The sequence below is a fragment of the Scyliorhinus torazame genome, chromosome 5 (genome assembly GCF_047496885.1).
Source record: "Scyliorhinus torazame isolate Kashiwa2021f chromosome 5, sScyTor2.1, whole genome shotgun sequence".
In the NCBI taxonomy this organism is placed as follows: Eukaryota; Metazoa; Chordata; class Chondrichthyes; order Carcharhiniformes; family Scyliorhinidae; genus Scyliorhinus; species Scyliorhinus torazame.
Genome location: NC_092711.1, coordinates 241,501,741 through 241,516,544, shown reverse-complemented (window position 1 = coordinate 241,516,544; position 14,804 = coordinate 241,501,741). Strand labels below are relative to the sequence as shown.

General features: G+C 45.9%; 1 pseudogene; it reads right to left on the bottom strand.

Annotated features, from left to right (window-relative positions):
• The window catches only part of LOC140418111 (small glutamine-rich tetratricopeptide repeat-containing protein beta-like), a 198,205-nt pseudogene that overhangs the window by 51,429 nt on the left and 131,972 nt on the right, over positions 1–14,804 (bottom strand).

Below are 14,804 nucleotides of genomic sequence, written 5' to 3'. Positions count from 1 at the left end.
ATTGACTGGCTGCCGGGATGGAGGATCCCGCTGCTGGCGGGGACGCGCCACACCAGAAAACCGGTCTGGCAGGACGGAGAATCCCGCTCATTGTATTTTGGGGCAGCAAATGGTGAGACCATTAGCACCACATTAGGGATTAGGAGACACAAAGAGCTCTACTTTTGTGCATAGCTGGCTGGTGCAGATTTATCATTAAACATTTTTGTTGGCTTATCCTTTGTTTGTTTTCAAACTGCTCAGAGGTTTCCAGAAAGAAGCATGTGAAAAGCTGCAGCCATTTTATCAGCCTAACAATTGTCCTTTTTGTAAAACAAAAAAAAATACTTACTAAGTAGCCCGGTTGACGGAAATATATATTTCTTCCTGTCTCCTGGATGGGATACTTCAACACATGTACAAAAGAAATAAAGCCAGTCATTTCCTACTTTTGTTTCCTGAGCTTGTTCATCTAACCTGGGGCAGATGGTGGCACAGTGGTAATGTCACGACTAGTAATCCAGAGAGCCAGTCTAATTCTTTGGGGGCATGGGTTTAAATCCCGCTGTGAAAGCTTGATTTCACTGTCGCAGCCACTAACTCAGATACTGACATTGCGTGCAATTTAGCGCCTGGGACATAGGCAGGATATTCGTGTGATGAAACTTAGAACAAAGTGTGTTGCAGTTGGGAGAGTGGAAATGGATTGCATTGGTGCCAACTTGTTGGATAGTGAGGTTGCAGAATTGTTCCACTTCAAATTATGACTTTGATGGATCTGCCTACACAGAAGAAGGCTGATGGATAAATATGACCAAATGTTTGGAGCACATGTCCATTAATTTACTCGTCGAGCCAACTATCATGCAGTATCTGATGGCTGATGTCTCAGTTTCCATCACAGCACAAACAGCAGCTACCCAATGTCTGAGTGTTGCGGTGGAAGCTCCAAATGATATTAAACAACCTCAGCTTGCTGCCATCATGGCTTTGGATCCAAAGCTCCAGGGAGCATTCAGGGTGTTACTGCACTCATGCAATCTGTTCTCCAATAGATCTTCTCCCTAAAGATTCTCCTCAGAGATGGCTTCCTGCAGGGAACACCCCCCGCCCCTCCCCAATGACTCCGCTTCTCTTCTAGCTGCTAATTGCGGTCTCCTGTTATTCCCCCAGTCATGTTTAATGGTGAGAGAAAACCCAATGGGGTCATCTATGTCTGGTAGCAAATTAGCTTGTGCATAAGCCTTTAAGTCACCAAAACATTACTTCAGCTTCAACCAGACAGTTCCCATTAGGTTATTGAAACTTTTAACCAGTATGGAAAAGCACCAAAAGCACACAGAATTGCAGCAGCAGTGAAATGAAATCAACCAGTAACTCATGCATAAGCAGTGATCCCTTTACAGAGCACTGGGTTGGGGTACTTTATGCTGTTAAACACTTGCCCGGTTGTAGGAGATTAAGAGAGGGCATAGGCTGAAGTACGGAGTTCCGAAATAGAAGCACTGGCGCCAAATTAGTGGTGCACATTTTTGACATCATGACCTGCCTGCTCTACCGACTTTTGCCGGTCACTCACTGCACCCACAGACTCATCAAAAAATATGGCATTCATTACTCTTCACGGCGGATGTCTACATATGGGAACCTTAAGGGCCTCATAGTGCCTACAAACACTAAGTCAGGACCAAGGAAAGTGCTTATAATTCAACAACACATTGTATAGATGGAGTCTCTCACATAGTCTAGTGAGGTGAGCAGGAGAAACATATGTCTAGTTTTTTGAAGATGAATGCAAATCTCTGAGAGTGTGGACATTTGAAAAGGGTGAATTTGCGATGGAAGTGAAATGTCAAAATAGCACAGCAGAGGGTGCTACTCTATAACCACTTGACTTTCCAGAACAACCTTTTGAAAAGACAGCAACAGTATATTATTAGTAAAAGAAAAGTGTGATTGTGTATATAGGAAGAGAGATGGATGGAAAAGTCTTGCTTTTCAGGCACAATTGCAGTGTATTTTGCTCCAATGCCAGGCATTAAAAAGGGACTGAAAATGAGCATTTAGTTAGCTTTAAACAGGTGTAAGTGTTAGTTCTACAACAAATTCAAGCTGTGATGTGTACCTGCTGAACTGAACTCTTTCATTACTGCTATTGAGCTCAAAATAGAGCTCTTTACGCAGATCTCAATGCCGCTAGTTATTCCAGATCTTTATATTTTTATCAGCCTGATTTAAATGGCTAGTATTGTTCTGCAAAAAAGCCATTTACAACATGTGGAAAATACAATAATTCACAAAAGATGAAACACCACACAGTGCAAAAAATAAGTGTCACCACGGAGGCATTTCTATCCTGGAAAGCGAAAGAGGTGTTCAAGGTATACAGTTCAGGGTACTGCCAAGAAGGAAAAGAGTGGGAGAGAAGGTAAGGAGCAGGTGGTGAGTGTGTTACAAGCTTTGGTTTTGAAAACATGTAAATGATAAGGGGAAAGAAAGTTTGAGAGAACGGAGGAATTGTACATTTTTTAGATTCTGGAATAGAATGATGTTGAATAGGAAATGACGCAATGAGTCTTGATGTAGGCACAGTAAGGATGATCGGTTAGGTTGATATGTCTGGAGTTCAGGTTGAACAACAGAGCTAAATTTAGAAAAGTATGGCTACAGGGAGATTGATAAAATAGAGGCAGGAAAGACTTCAACAGTGAGAGACACTGAGGATAGAGTAAGAGTCAGGCCACTACATCATCGGGAGTAAAGTTAACAATTATAAAAGAATAGATTTGTAAATGATGCCAGTTGCCAGGAATAGTTATTTGATTCAATCTATTCCTGAACAATAGAGACCAGAGAAACCACTACAGCATTTGACAGAAGAATTTTACTGAAAAATTAAAATGCAAAGATGGGATTTGTTTATTGTCACATGTACCGAGGTACAGTGAAAAGTATTTTTCTGCATGCAGCTCAAACAGTTAATTTAGTACATGAATAGAAAATATGTAAAAGGGCAACACAAGGTTACACAACATAAATACTATCATCACTGGCATTGGGTGAAGCATACAGGAATGCCGTATTAATCAGATCAGTCCATAAGACGGTCATTTAGGAACCTGGTAACAGCGAGGAAGAAGCTATTTTTGAATCTGTTTGTACGTGTTCTCAGACTTTTGTATCTCCTGCCCGATGGAAGAAGTTGGAAGGGTGAGTAAGCCGGGTGGGAGGGATCTTTGATTCTGCTGCCTGCTTTCCCAAGGCAGCGGGAGGTGTAGATAGAGTCAATGGATGGGAAGCGGGTTCGTGTGGTGGACTGAGCGGTGTTCATGACTCTGAAGTTTCTTGCGGTCTTGGGCCGAGCAGCTGCCATACCAGGCTGTGATGCAGCCAGATAGGATGCTTTCTATGGTGTACATGTAAAAGTTGGTAAGAGTCAATGTGGACATGCCAAATTTCCTTAGTTTCCTGAGGAAGTAGAGACGCTGTTGTGCTTTTTTGGTTGTAGCGTCGACATGGGTGGACCAGGACAGATTGTTGGCACACCTATGAATTTGAAGCTGTCAACCATCTCCAAATGATGCCAGTTCTGGCTGGAGCTGGAAAATCCCGCCCATTAAATCTGTTTCTCTCTCTACAGTTGCTGTCAGACCTGCTGAAGATTTCCAATATTTCCTGTTTTTACTTCAGATTTTTAGTATCCTCAATATTTTGCTTTTACCTAAAATGGTCTATCATGGCCTTGATAATAATAATGGTATAACTTGAAGTAATGCAAAAAGGAAAAGTGTCCCACACGATGCCACATTGATGCAAGTTACTAGAAGATCCGTCACTATCCAGGAAATCACCCAGGATGAATTAAATGGTAAAATGTTTGCAACCTTAGCCCTAAAGTGCACCTCACATCATGACAGTTATCAAACATGTTTTCTTCATATGTAGTTTGTATGCCGCATCTGAACAAAGAATCAAACAAGGGTATTAGTGAATCTAGCAGATTCTCTGGATTTGACATGCTGTTGTGACATTTCCTCAATGACATGTTTACCTGATCAGTACATTGATCTACTGATACTCAGAGAGTAACAGCATGGCTGCTTGATATTCACTAAGTCCTCTTCTGATTTCAAAACAGAACTGATCTAAAGCGTATTAAAGCAATTTTGACCTTTAATGGGAGCATAAAAGCATGACATCTACATTGCAAGCCTTACGATTAACTATTACAGACCCTCAGTGCTGCATTCTTATTAGGCCTTGTACCAGTCTTGGGGAGTTTCATGGGTGCTGAGCTGCAATCCAATTGCCTAATCATGTTAAGAATGCTTGACTTTGATTCTACAACTGGTTTGGATAGTTTGTTTGTTTACTTGCAACTTTATGGGTTATTCATCGGCTTCCAACTGTTATAATAGGGCTTGTGAGTTCTGTTCGTAAAGTGAATGATAGGGTGAATGGTGGGTTTGAAGGATATGAGAGGGTGGTGACGGGGGGGGGGGGGGGGGGCATTAAAGTGCTCTGAATGTTCATCTATTTGTAGATGAGCTGCTAACTGCATGGGAAACACCAGGCAAAATTCTTGTGGTAACAGAGTGAGCCTTTTAACGTGTTCACTCTGGTCTTGGTGTACCTCAATTTCTGCCTCACCAGCAGGCCCATCTCCAGGCCAAGTAGGGCCTCAACTCCCAGGAAACCTCACCTCCTGACAGTCTCAAGATGGAGACAGGATCATAACTGTGGGATTAGTCCTGTCACCCATTCCCATCTTCAACATTAAAATTCATCACAGAGTCTCTTTTCTCTTTGTTTATCAATTTCTGGGTCCTCATTTACTGAATTTTAAAATTCTTCAAATTATCAGGCTTATTATTTTTTTTGGGCGAAATGATGTGCCTCTTCATTTGATCTAATACTACCTATAACTCTTCTGGTTAGCTATGGTTGGACCACATTTTCTGAGGGACTTTTGGGCCATAAAAGAATGTCTATTTGTTTCAAGCTTTGTAATCGTTGTTGTCTTCCATCATATCTTTTGATATAATTTCGCAACCAACCTTAGTCATCTCACCCACTGACCGGCGTAGTTTAGGTTTAAGACCTTAGATTCAGATTTAATGAAAGCACTTTCCAACCCATGATAAAATTCTATCATATTCTGGTCATTCTTTCTTACTGATGCCTTTAATACATGGTGAATGTTGGAGAAATTGATTGTGTGGTGAGGAGGGAAGAACAACATTTGCGAATGGTGATTGTGAGGCATGGATGTGAGATGACACAAAGAGGAGAGTAAATGTGTGGCTTTCATTGGAGAACATGAGGAGATGCATGGAGCGAGAAGAATATAGAACTGCAATGTTGTACAGGAGAATGTCAGGAAATTAAATGTGTGGGGGTTGGCAACAGAAATTGAAATGTCACTCCTCCTTGCTGGCCTTCTGAGATTCTTGAACCACGAGAACTGTTTCCAGGTTCGAGAGATCATACCCATGCTGCTCACATCCATGGCCAGGTTAAGAGTCCAGGATGTGGAAGGCCACCTTCCCAAGTTTTCTTTCCATTACTGTGGTCGCAAAAGCCACAGTATGGATGTAAAGTTCATCCATTCTGATACCTGCCAGGGTCCTTTCTTCTAACAGGTTCTGTGCTCATCCCACCCATTCTCTCTGAATGGTTAGAAAATCCAAGAGTTACAGCAAAGTCCACTGACAGAACAAATGGATCCCTGACCCATTACCAGACTTCCCACCGCACATGTTTCTGTTAATGTAAAATTTCCCCCATTAACTCTGTCTCCATTTCCACAGATGTAATTCTGACCTGCTGAGTATTTCTAACATTTCCTAATTTTATTTTAGATTTTGCATTTGTCTAGATAGGACAGTGGGGGCAAATACTCAGCCATGATTTAAGAAGCATTTAGATATTACAATGGGATAGCGAGTTAGATCACCCCGAAACAACAAACTAAAATAGACCAAATGATTTTCCTCATCTGTAATTGTCTTGTGGTCCTGAAAACATAGAAACTAATTTGTACACTAAGTGCCAACACAGGAAATTCAATGACTATCTATTCTGTTTTGGATGTTTGATATGGGACGAATGCTGGTCAGAACACCAGAAGAAATCTCTGCTCACCATCACACCTTACCATGGGATCCTTTAATATCCTTATGAACAAATCTTAGTTCAAAAGCCCACCTGAAATAGCACACATCTCAAATACGGCATTCCATTATGGCTTTCTTACTGAGTGGAGCTTAAGCAGTGCCAAAGTGACTCCTAATTACAGTACATTAACAGACTCCTCAGGTTATCTGTTGATTTACATAATATTTCAGTTAGTCAACATTTTTCAATGTCAGCTAGCTTAACACCTCACCTGCCTCTAAATTCTGCTGTTCTGGCACAATAAAACATAATGAGGGTGGTGGTGGGGTAGGGGGGGGGGGGGGGGAGAGGGGGGGTAGGAGGGGGGGGGGGGTGAGTCCTCTTTTCTATCTTCAGGGTGGGACAATGATCCAAGAATATTTTACTGCAGCATACAATGGTGATACTTGGTGTCTTGTATACTCTATAAATACTGCATCATATCTGCCAAATTATCATTCCTTTTGATAAATGAATGGCTTAATGTGAAACCTCTATATCCTGTGAAAGATCAATAGAAGACTGATCCTTTAGGGAAACACCAAGCAGATCAAATTGTGATATCAACGTACAAATTAAGCTTTGCGCCACATGCATTATAAATCAGCCATACAGTAATAATGCCCTAGATCATTTATTCAAACACCTACGCATTTCCCTGTGGAAGAAAAAGAACAAATATGACACAAGCACAGTTTTGGAAATGAACAACCTCCAAAATAACTACTGATTTATTTTCTCTGTGAATAAGATTTAGACAATCAGAACGTAATTCACTTCTAACCCTTTGAGACAGCACTACTGGTGCACATCTCCAACCACTATCTAAAGACAAAGTTAATACCATGCACTACATTTCAGAATTACCTTCTGCTACTTCACAATGTGCCATCTGGTGCCTTTAAAAACAAAAGAGAAGGCAAGGACAAATGTTACAACAATTAGAACAAACATATAGCATTATAAATAAAAGGATGCGCGCTCTTTGGTACAAAGTGTCAAAAATCAGAAAATGATATTTTCTGAAGCTATATTTTGATGATGGGTAGGGTTGCCATTCGTGAATCTTGGATTTATCAGATTTTGGCTTGAACAATGGACACATTCCACTGAAGGATTAATAAAGATTGGCTGTGGAGGAGAGTATTTTTAATTTTGAAGCATGTGGTACAGTTAGATACATTATATTCTTTATCTTGTGACGAGTTTATCAAATATATTTGGAAAACATCCAAAGCAATTGCGAGTTGTGAAGAAATTATTAAATTGCAAAATGATACAGATTAAATGAGTAGGCAAATCAATGGAAAATGCAATTTATTGTAATGAACGTGAAGGGCAGACAGGAATATAATTTAAATGCAGAAAGATGGAGGGGAATCACAAGATCATAAACATAAGAGCAGGGATAGGCCATTCGACCAACAAGCCTGCTCCATCATTCGATAAGTTTATGGCTGATCTGATTGTGATGCTAATTCCACTTTCCTGTCTGACCCGCATAATTTTTCACTCCCTTACCAATCAAAAATCTGTCTAACTCAGCCTTGAATATGTTCAATGACCCAACCTCCACCCCTCTCTGGGGGAGAGAATTCCAAAGGCTAATGATCATCTGCGAAGAAATTTCCCCTCATTTCCATTTTAAATGTGCGACCCCTTGTTTTTAAATCCATGCCGCTAGTTCTAGATTCTGTCACCATCCAAGACTAGATCCCCAATTTATTTTACAATCCCCGATGAGACCACCAACTTTTGTGTAGAATAGACAATATTTGAAAAACTGCTATTTACTAAGAGAATAATCTCCACAAGATTCCTTGATTTTTAAACAAACAGAAGGAATTCTTGCTATTCAAAAGTCATCAATGCAGACAACAATATCTATCTTAGATTCTAATATGCAGAATTAACATGAATTTTAAAAAATATATATATTTTATTCAAATTTTTCGGCCAAACAAAACAATACAAAGGCTTTCCCTTTTTACAACAATAAAACAATATAAATAACAGTGACCGTTTTAACAAGTAAATAAATAATATATAAACTAAATGGCAACTGCCATAACAAAAATAATAACTCTCCAGATAATAAAATCAAACAATCGAATATACATAACCAAGTACAAATATCTATACAAAAACCACCCCTGAGGACCCACCCGAGCCCTCCACCCCCCCCCCCCCCCCCCCCCCCGCCCTCCCCCCTGGGTTGCTGCTGTCACCTTCCCATTTCCTTTATCGTTCTGCGAGGTAGTCAATGAACGGTTGCCACCGCCTGGTGAACCCTTGAGCCGCATCCCTTAGCGCAAACTTTATCCGTTCTAGTTTTATAAACCCTGCCATGTCATTTATCCAGGTCTCCATGCCCGGGGGTTTGGCTTCCTTCCACATAAGCAATATCCTTCGCCGGGCTACTAGGGACGCAAAGGCCAAAACATCAGCCTCTCTCGCCTCCTGCACTCCCGGCTCTTCTGCAACCCCAAATATAGCCAACCCCCAGCCTGGCTCGACCCGGACCCCACCACCTTCGAAAGCACCTTTGCCACCGCCACCCAGAACCCCTGCAGTGCCCGGCATGACCAAAACATGTGGGTGTGGTTTGTTGGGCTTCTCGAGCATCTCCCACACCTATCCCCTACCCCGAAAAAGTTACTGAGCCTTGCTCCGGTCATATGTGCCCTATGCAAATCCTTGAATTGTATCAGGCTTAGCCTGGCGCACGAGGACGACGAGTTTACCCTACGTAGGGCATCAGCCCACAGCCCCTCCTCAATCTCTTCCCCCAGCTGTTCTTCCCATTTTCCCTTCAGCTCATCCACCATGATCTCCCCCTCGTCCCTCATTTCCCTGTATATATCCGACACCCTACCATCTCCCACCCATGTCCCTGAGATCACTCTATCTTGAATCTCCTGCGTCGGGTGCTGCGGGAATTCCCTCACCTGTTGCCTCGCAAAAGCCCTCAGTTGCATGTACCGAAATGCATTCCCTTGGGGCAACCCATATTTTTCCGTCAGTGCTCCCAGACTCGCAAACGTCCCGTCTACGAACAGATCTCTCAGTTGCACAATCCCAGCTCTCTGCCATGCTCCAAATCCCACATCTATTCTCCCCGGGACAAACCTATGATTATTTCTTATCGGGGACCGCACCGAGGCTCCCATCCTTCCCCTATGCCATCTCCACTGCCCCCAAATTTTCAGTGTTGCCACCACCACTGGACATGTGGTGTATTTCTTCGGGGAGAACGGCAACGGCGCCGTTGCCAGTGCTTGTAGGCTGGTTCCTTTGCAGGACGCCATCTCCAATCTCTTCCACGCCGCTCCCTCCCCTTCTCCCATCCACTTACACACCATTGAGATATTGGCGGCCCAGTAGTATTCACTTAGGCTCGGTAGTGCCAGTCTCCCCCTATCCCTGCTACGCTGCAAGAACCCCCTCCTCACTCTCGGGGTCTTCCCAGCCCACACAAAACTCATGACACTTTTCTCGATTTTCTTGAAAAAAGCCTTCGTGACCGTCACCGGAAGGCACTGAAATACAAAAAGGAATCTCGGGAGGACTACCATTTTGACCGTCTGCACCCTACCCACCAGTGACAGGGGCACCATGTCCCATCTCTTAAATTTCTCCTCCATCTGTTCCACCAATCGTGTTAAATTAAGCCTATGTAAGGTTCCCTAACTCCTGGCTATCTGAATCCCTAAGTACCGGAAATCTCTTGTTACCTTCCTCAGCGGTGAATCATCTATTCCCCTGCTCTGCTCCCCCGGATGCACCACAAACAACTCACTCTTCCCCATATTCAATTTGTACCCCGAGAATTCCCCAAACTCCCTGAGTGTCTGCATTATCTCAGGCATCCCCTCCACTGGGTCCGCAACATACAGCAATAAATCATCTGCATACAATGATACCCGGTGTTCTTCTCCTCCCTGAGTACTCCCCTCCACTTCCTGGAGCCCCTCAGTGCTATGGCCAGGGGCTCAATCGCCAATGCAAACAGTAGCGGAGACAGGGGACACCCCTGCCTCGTCCCTCTATAAAGACGGAAGTAGTCAGACCTCTGCCTGTTCGTGACCACACTCGCCACCGGGGCCCTATACAGCAGCTGTACCCATCCAATAAACCCTTCTCCAAAACCAAATCTCCTCAGCACTTCCCACAGATAGTCCCACTCCACTCTGTCGAATGCTTTCTCGGCGCCCATCGCCACCACTATCTCCGCCTCCCCCTCTGGTGGGGGCATCATCATCACCCCTAGCAGCCTCCGTATGTTCGTGTTCAGCTGTCTCCCCTTAACGAACCCAGTTTGATCCTCGTGGACCACCCCCGGGACACAGTCCTCTATCCTCGTCGCCATCACCTTGGCCAGGAGCTTAGCATCTACGTTTAAAAGGGAAATGGGCCTGTAGGACCCACACTGCAGCGGGTCTTTTTCCTTCTTCAAAAGGAGCGATATCGTCGCCTCCGACATAGTCGGGGGCAACTTCCCCCCTTCCCTGGCCTCATTAAAGGTTCTCGTCAAAAGCGGGGCCAGTAGGTCCATATATTTCCTATAAAATTCCACCGGGAATCCGTCCGGTCCCGGGGCCTTCCCCGCCTGCATACTCCCAATCCCTTTTACCACCTCCTCCATCTCAATCTGTGCTCCCAGTCCCGCTCTCTGCTGCTCCTCCACCTTCGGGAATTCCAGCTGATCCAGGAAACACATCATTCCCTCCTTCCCTTCCGAGGGCTGAGCCTTATATAACCTCTCATAGAATGCCTTGAACACCCCGTTCACTCTCTCCGCTCCCCGTTCCATCTCTCCCTCCTCATCTCTCACCCCACCTATCTCCCTCGCTGCTCCCCTCTTCCTCAATTGGTGGGCCAATAGCCGACTCGCCTTCTCTCCATACTCATACTGTACACCCTGTGCCCTCCTCCACTGTGCCTCTGCCTTACCCGTGGTCAGCAGGTCAAATTCCACATGTAACCTTTGTCTTTCCCTGTACAGTCCCTCCTCCGGTGCCTCTGCATATTGCCTGTCCACCCTCAGAAGTTCTTTCAACAATCGCTCCCTTTCTTTACCCTCTTGCTTCCCTTTATGTGCCCTTATGGATATCAGTTCCCCATCTGACCACCGCCTTCAACGCCTCCCAGACCACTCCCACCTGAACCGCTCCATTGTCATTAAGCTCCAAGTACCTTTCGATGCACCCCCTCACCCTTAGACATACCCCCTCATCCGCCAATAAGCCCATATTCATTCTCCAGAGTGGGTGCTGTTCTTTTTCCTCTCCTACCTCCAGGTCTACCCAATGTGGAGCGTGGTCCAAAAGGGCTATGGCCGTATACTCCGTCCCTGTCACCTTCGGAATCAGTGCCCTTCCCAAGACAAAAAAGTCTATCCGTGAGTATACTTTGTGAACATGGGAGAAAAATGAGAACTCCTTACTCCTAGGCCTACTAAATCTCCAGGGATCTACTCCTCCCATCTGCTCCATGAAGTCCTTGAGCACCCTGGCCGCTGCCGGTCTCCTCCCGGTCCTGGACCTCGACCGGTCCAGCCCTGAATCAAGCACCGTATTGAAGTCTCCTCCCATTACCAACCTTCCCGCCTCCAGGTCCGGGATACGCCCCAACATACGCCTCATAAAATTTGCATCATCCCAGTTCGGGGCGTATACGTTCACCAGAACCACCGCCTCCCCTTGCAATCTGCCACTCACCATCACATATCTACCCCCACTATCCGCCACTATGGTCTTTGCCTCAAACAGTACCCGTTTCCCCACTAAGATAGCCACCCCCCTATTCTTCGCATCTAAACCCGAATGGAACACCTGCCCCACCCATCCTTTACGTAGTCTGACCTGGTCTATCAGTTTCAGGTGTGTCTCCTGCAACATAACCACATCTGCCCTTAATTTCTTTAGGTGTGCGAGTACCCGTGCCCTTTTAATCGGCCCGTTCAGCCCTCTCACGTTCCACGTGATCAGCCGGGTTGGGGGGCTCTTTACCCTCCCCCCCCTTGTCGACTAGCCATCCCCTATTTTAACCCAGCTCCTCACCCGGTTCCCACATACCCGTATATCCCACCGACGGTGCCCTCCCGCCTCGACCACCCCATCCCTTAACAGCTCCCCCTTCTCCTTAGCAGCAGCAACCCAGTTAACTCCCCCCCTCTCCGCTAGATCCCCCTCTAGTGTAGTTGCACCCCCCATGTTGCTCCCAGAAGTCAGCGAACTCTGGCTGACCTCGGCTTCCCCCCTTGCCCTCGGCCCCCACTGTGCGAGGCCCCCTCCTTCCTGCGTCCCCGTTCCCACCACAATTACCATAGCGCGGGAACAAAGCCCGCGTTTCCCACTCGGCCCCGCCCCTAATGGTGCATTTCCCTTCTCCTTCCCCTTTCCGTCCCACCGGCGCCCACAGTTCCTCATACCCCCCCCCCCCCCCCCAACATGGGGAAGAGAGGAAAGTTACAGGATCACAGAATTAACAAATTGAAAAATCCTCCCCCCCCCCCTTCCCCTTCCTCGCCCCACATAATCACCCCACCACTTTGTCCCAGAAGCTCTTTCTCTCGCCAGACTATTCCAGCTTCTCGTCCACAATGAATGTCCACGCCTCTTCTGCCGTCTCAAAGTAGTGGTGCTTCCCTTGGTGTGTGACCCACAGTCTCGCCGGTTGCAACATTCCAAATTGAACCTTCTTTTTGTGAAGCACCGCCTTAGCCCGATTGAAACTTGCCCTCCTTCTCGCCACCTCCGCACTCCAATCCTGGTATACATGGATCACCGCGTTCTCCCACCTACAGCTCCGAGTTTTTTTTCGCCCATCTGAGGACCGTCTCTCTGTCATTGTAAAGAACAAAGAAAGAACAAAGAAATGTACAGCACAGGAACAGGCCCTTCGGCCCTCCAAGCCCGTGCCGACCATGCTGCCCGACTAAACTACAATCTTCTACACCTCCTGGGTCCGTATCCTTCTATTCCCATCCTATTCATATATTTGTCAAGATGCCCCTTAAATGTCCCTATCGTCCCTGCTTCCACTACCTCCTCCGGTAGTGAGTTCCAGGCACCCACTACCCTCTGCGTAAAAAACTTGCCTCGTACATCTACTCTAAACTTTGCCCCTCTCACCTTAAACCTATGCCCCCTAGTAATTGACCCCTCTACCCTGGGGAAAAGCCTCTGACTATCCACTCTGTCTATGCCCCTCATAATTTTGTATACCTCTATCAGGTCGCCCCTCAACCTCCTTCGTTCCAGTGAGAACAAACCGAGTTTATTCACTCGCTCCTCATAGCTTATGCCCTCCATACCAGGCAACATTCTGGTAAATCTCTTCTGCACCCTCTCTAAAGCCTCCACATCCTTCTGGTAGTGTGGCGACCAGAATTGAACACTATACTCCAAGTGTGGCCTAACTAAGGTTCGATACAGCTGCAACATGACTTGCCAATTCTTATACTCAATGCCCCGGCCAATGAAGGCAAGCATGCCGTATGCCTTCTTGACTACCTTCTCCACCTGTGTTGCCCCTTTCAATGACCTGTGGACCTGTACTCCTAGATCTCTTTGACTTTCAATACTCTTGAGGGTTCTACCATTCACTGTATATTCCCTACCTGCATTAGCCCTTCCAAAATGCATTACCTCACATTTGTCCAGATTAAACTCCATCTGCCATCTCTCCGCCCAAGTCTCCAGACAATCTAAATCCTGCTGTATCCTCAGACAGTCCTCATCGCTATCCGCAATTCCACCAACCTTTGTGTCGTCTGCAAACTTACTAATCAGACCAGTTACATTTTCCTCCAAATCATTTATATATACTACAAAGAGCAAAGGTCCCAGCACTGATCCCTGTGGAACACCACTGGTCACAGCCCTCCAATTAGAAAAGCATCCCTCCATTGCTACCCTCTGCCTTCTATGGCCTAGCCAGTTCTGTATCCACCTTGCCAGTTCACCCCTGATCCCGTGTGACTTCACCTTTTGTACTAGTCTACCATGAGGGACCTTGTCAAAGGCCTTACTGAAGTCCATATAGACAACATCTACTGCCCTACCTGCATCAATCATCTTAGTGACCTCCTCGAAAAACTCTATCAAGTTAGTGAGACACGACCTCCCCTTCACAAAACCGTGCTGCCTCTCACTAATACGTCCATTTGCTTCCAAATGGGAGTAGATCCTGTCTCGAAGAATTCTCTCCAGTAATTTCCCTACGGAAATAGCGGCGAAACCTCACCACTATAGCTCGAGGTATTTCTCCAGCCTTTGGTCTTCGCGCCAGAACTCGATAGGCTCCCTCCACCTCCAAAGGGCCCGTCGGGGCCTCCGATCCCATTAGCGAATGAAGCATCGTGCTCACATATGTCCCGACGTTCGCCCCTTCTGCGCCTTCGGGAAGACCCAGGACTCTTAAATTCTTCCTCCTCGAGTTATTCTCCAGTGCTTCCAACCTCTCCACACACCTTTTGTGCTGTGCCTCGTGCGTTTCTGCCTTCACCACCAGGCCCTGTATTTCATCCTCGTTTTCAGCAGTCTTTGCCTTCATGACCCGAAGCTCCAGCTCTTGGGTCCTCTGCTCCTCCTTTAGCCCTTCAATCGCCTGTAATATCGGGGCCAACACTTCCCTCTTCAACTCCTTCTTCAGCTCTTCCACAC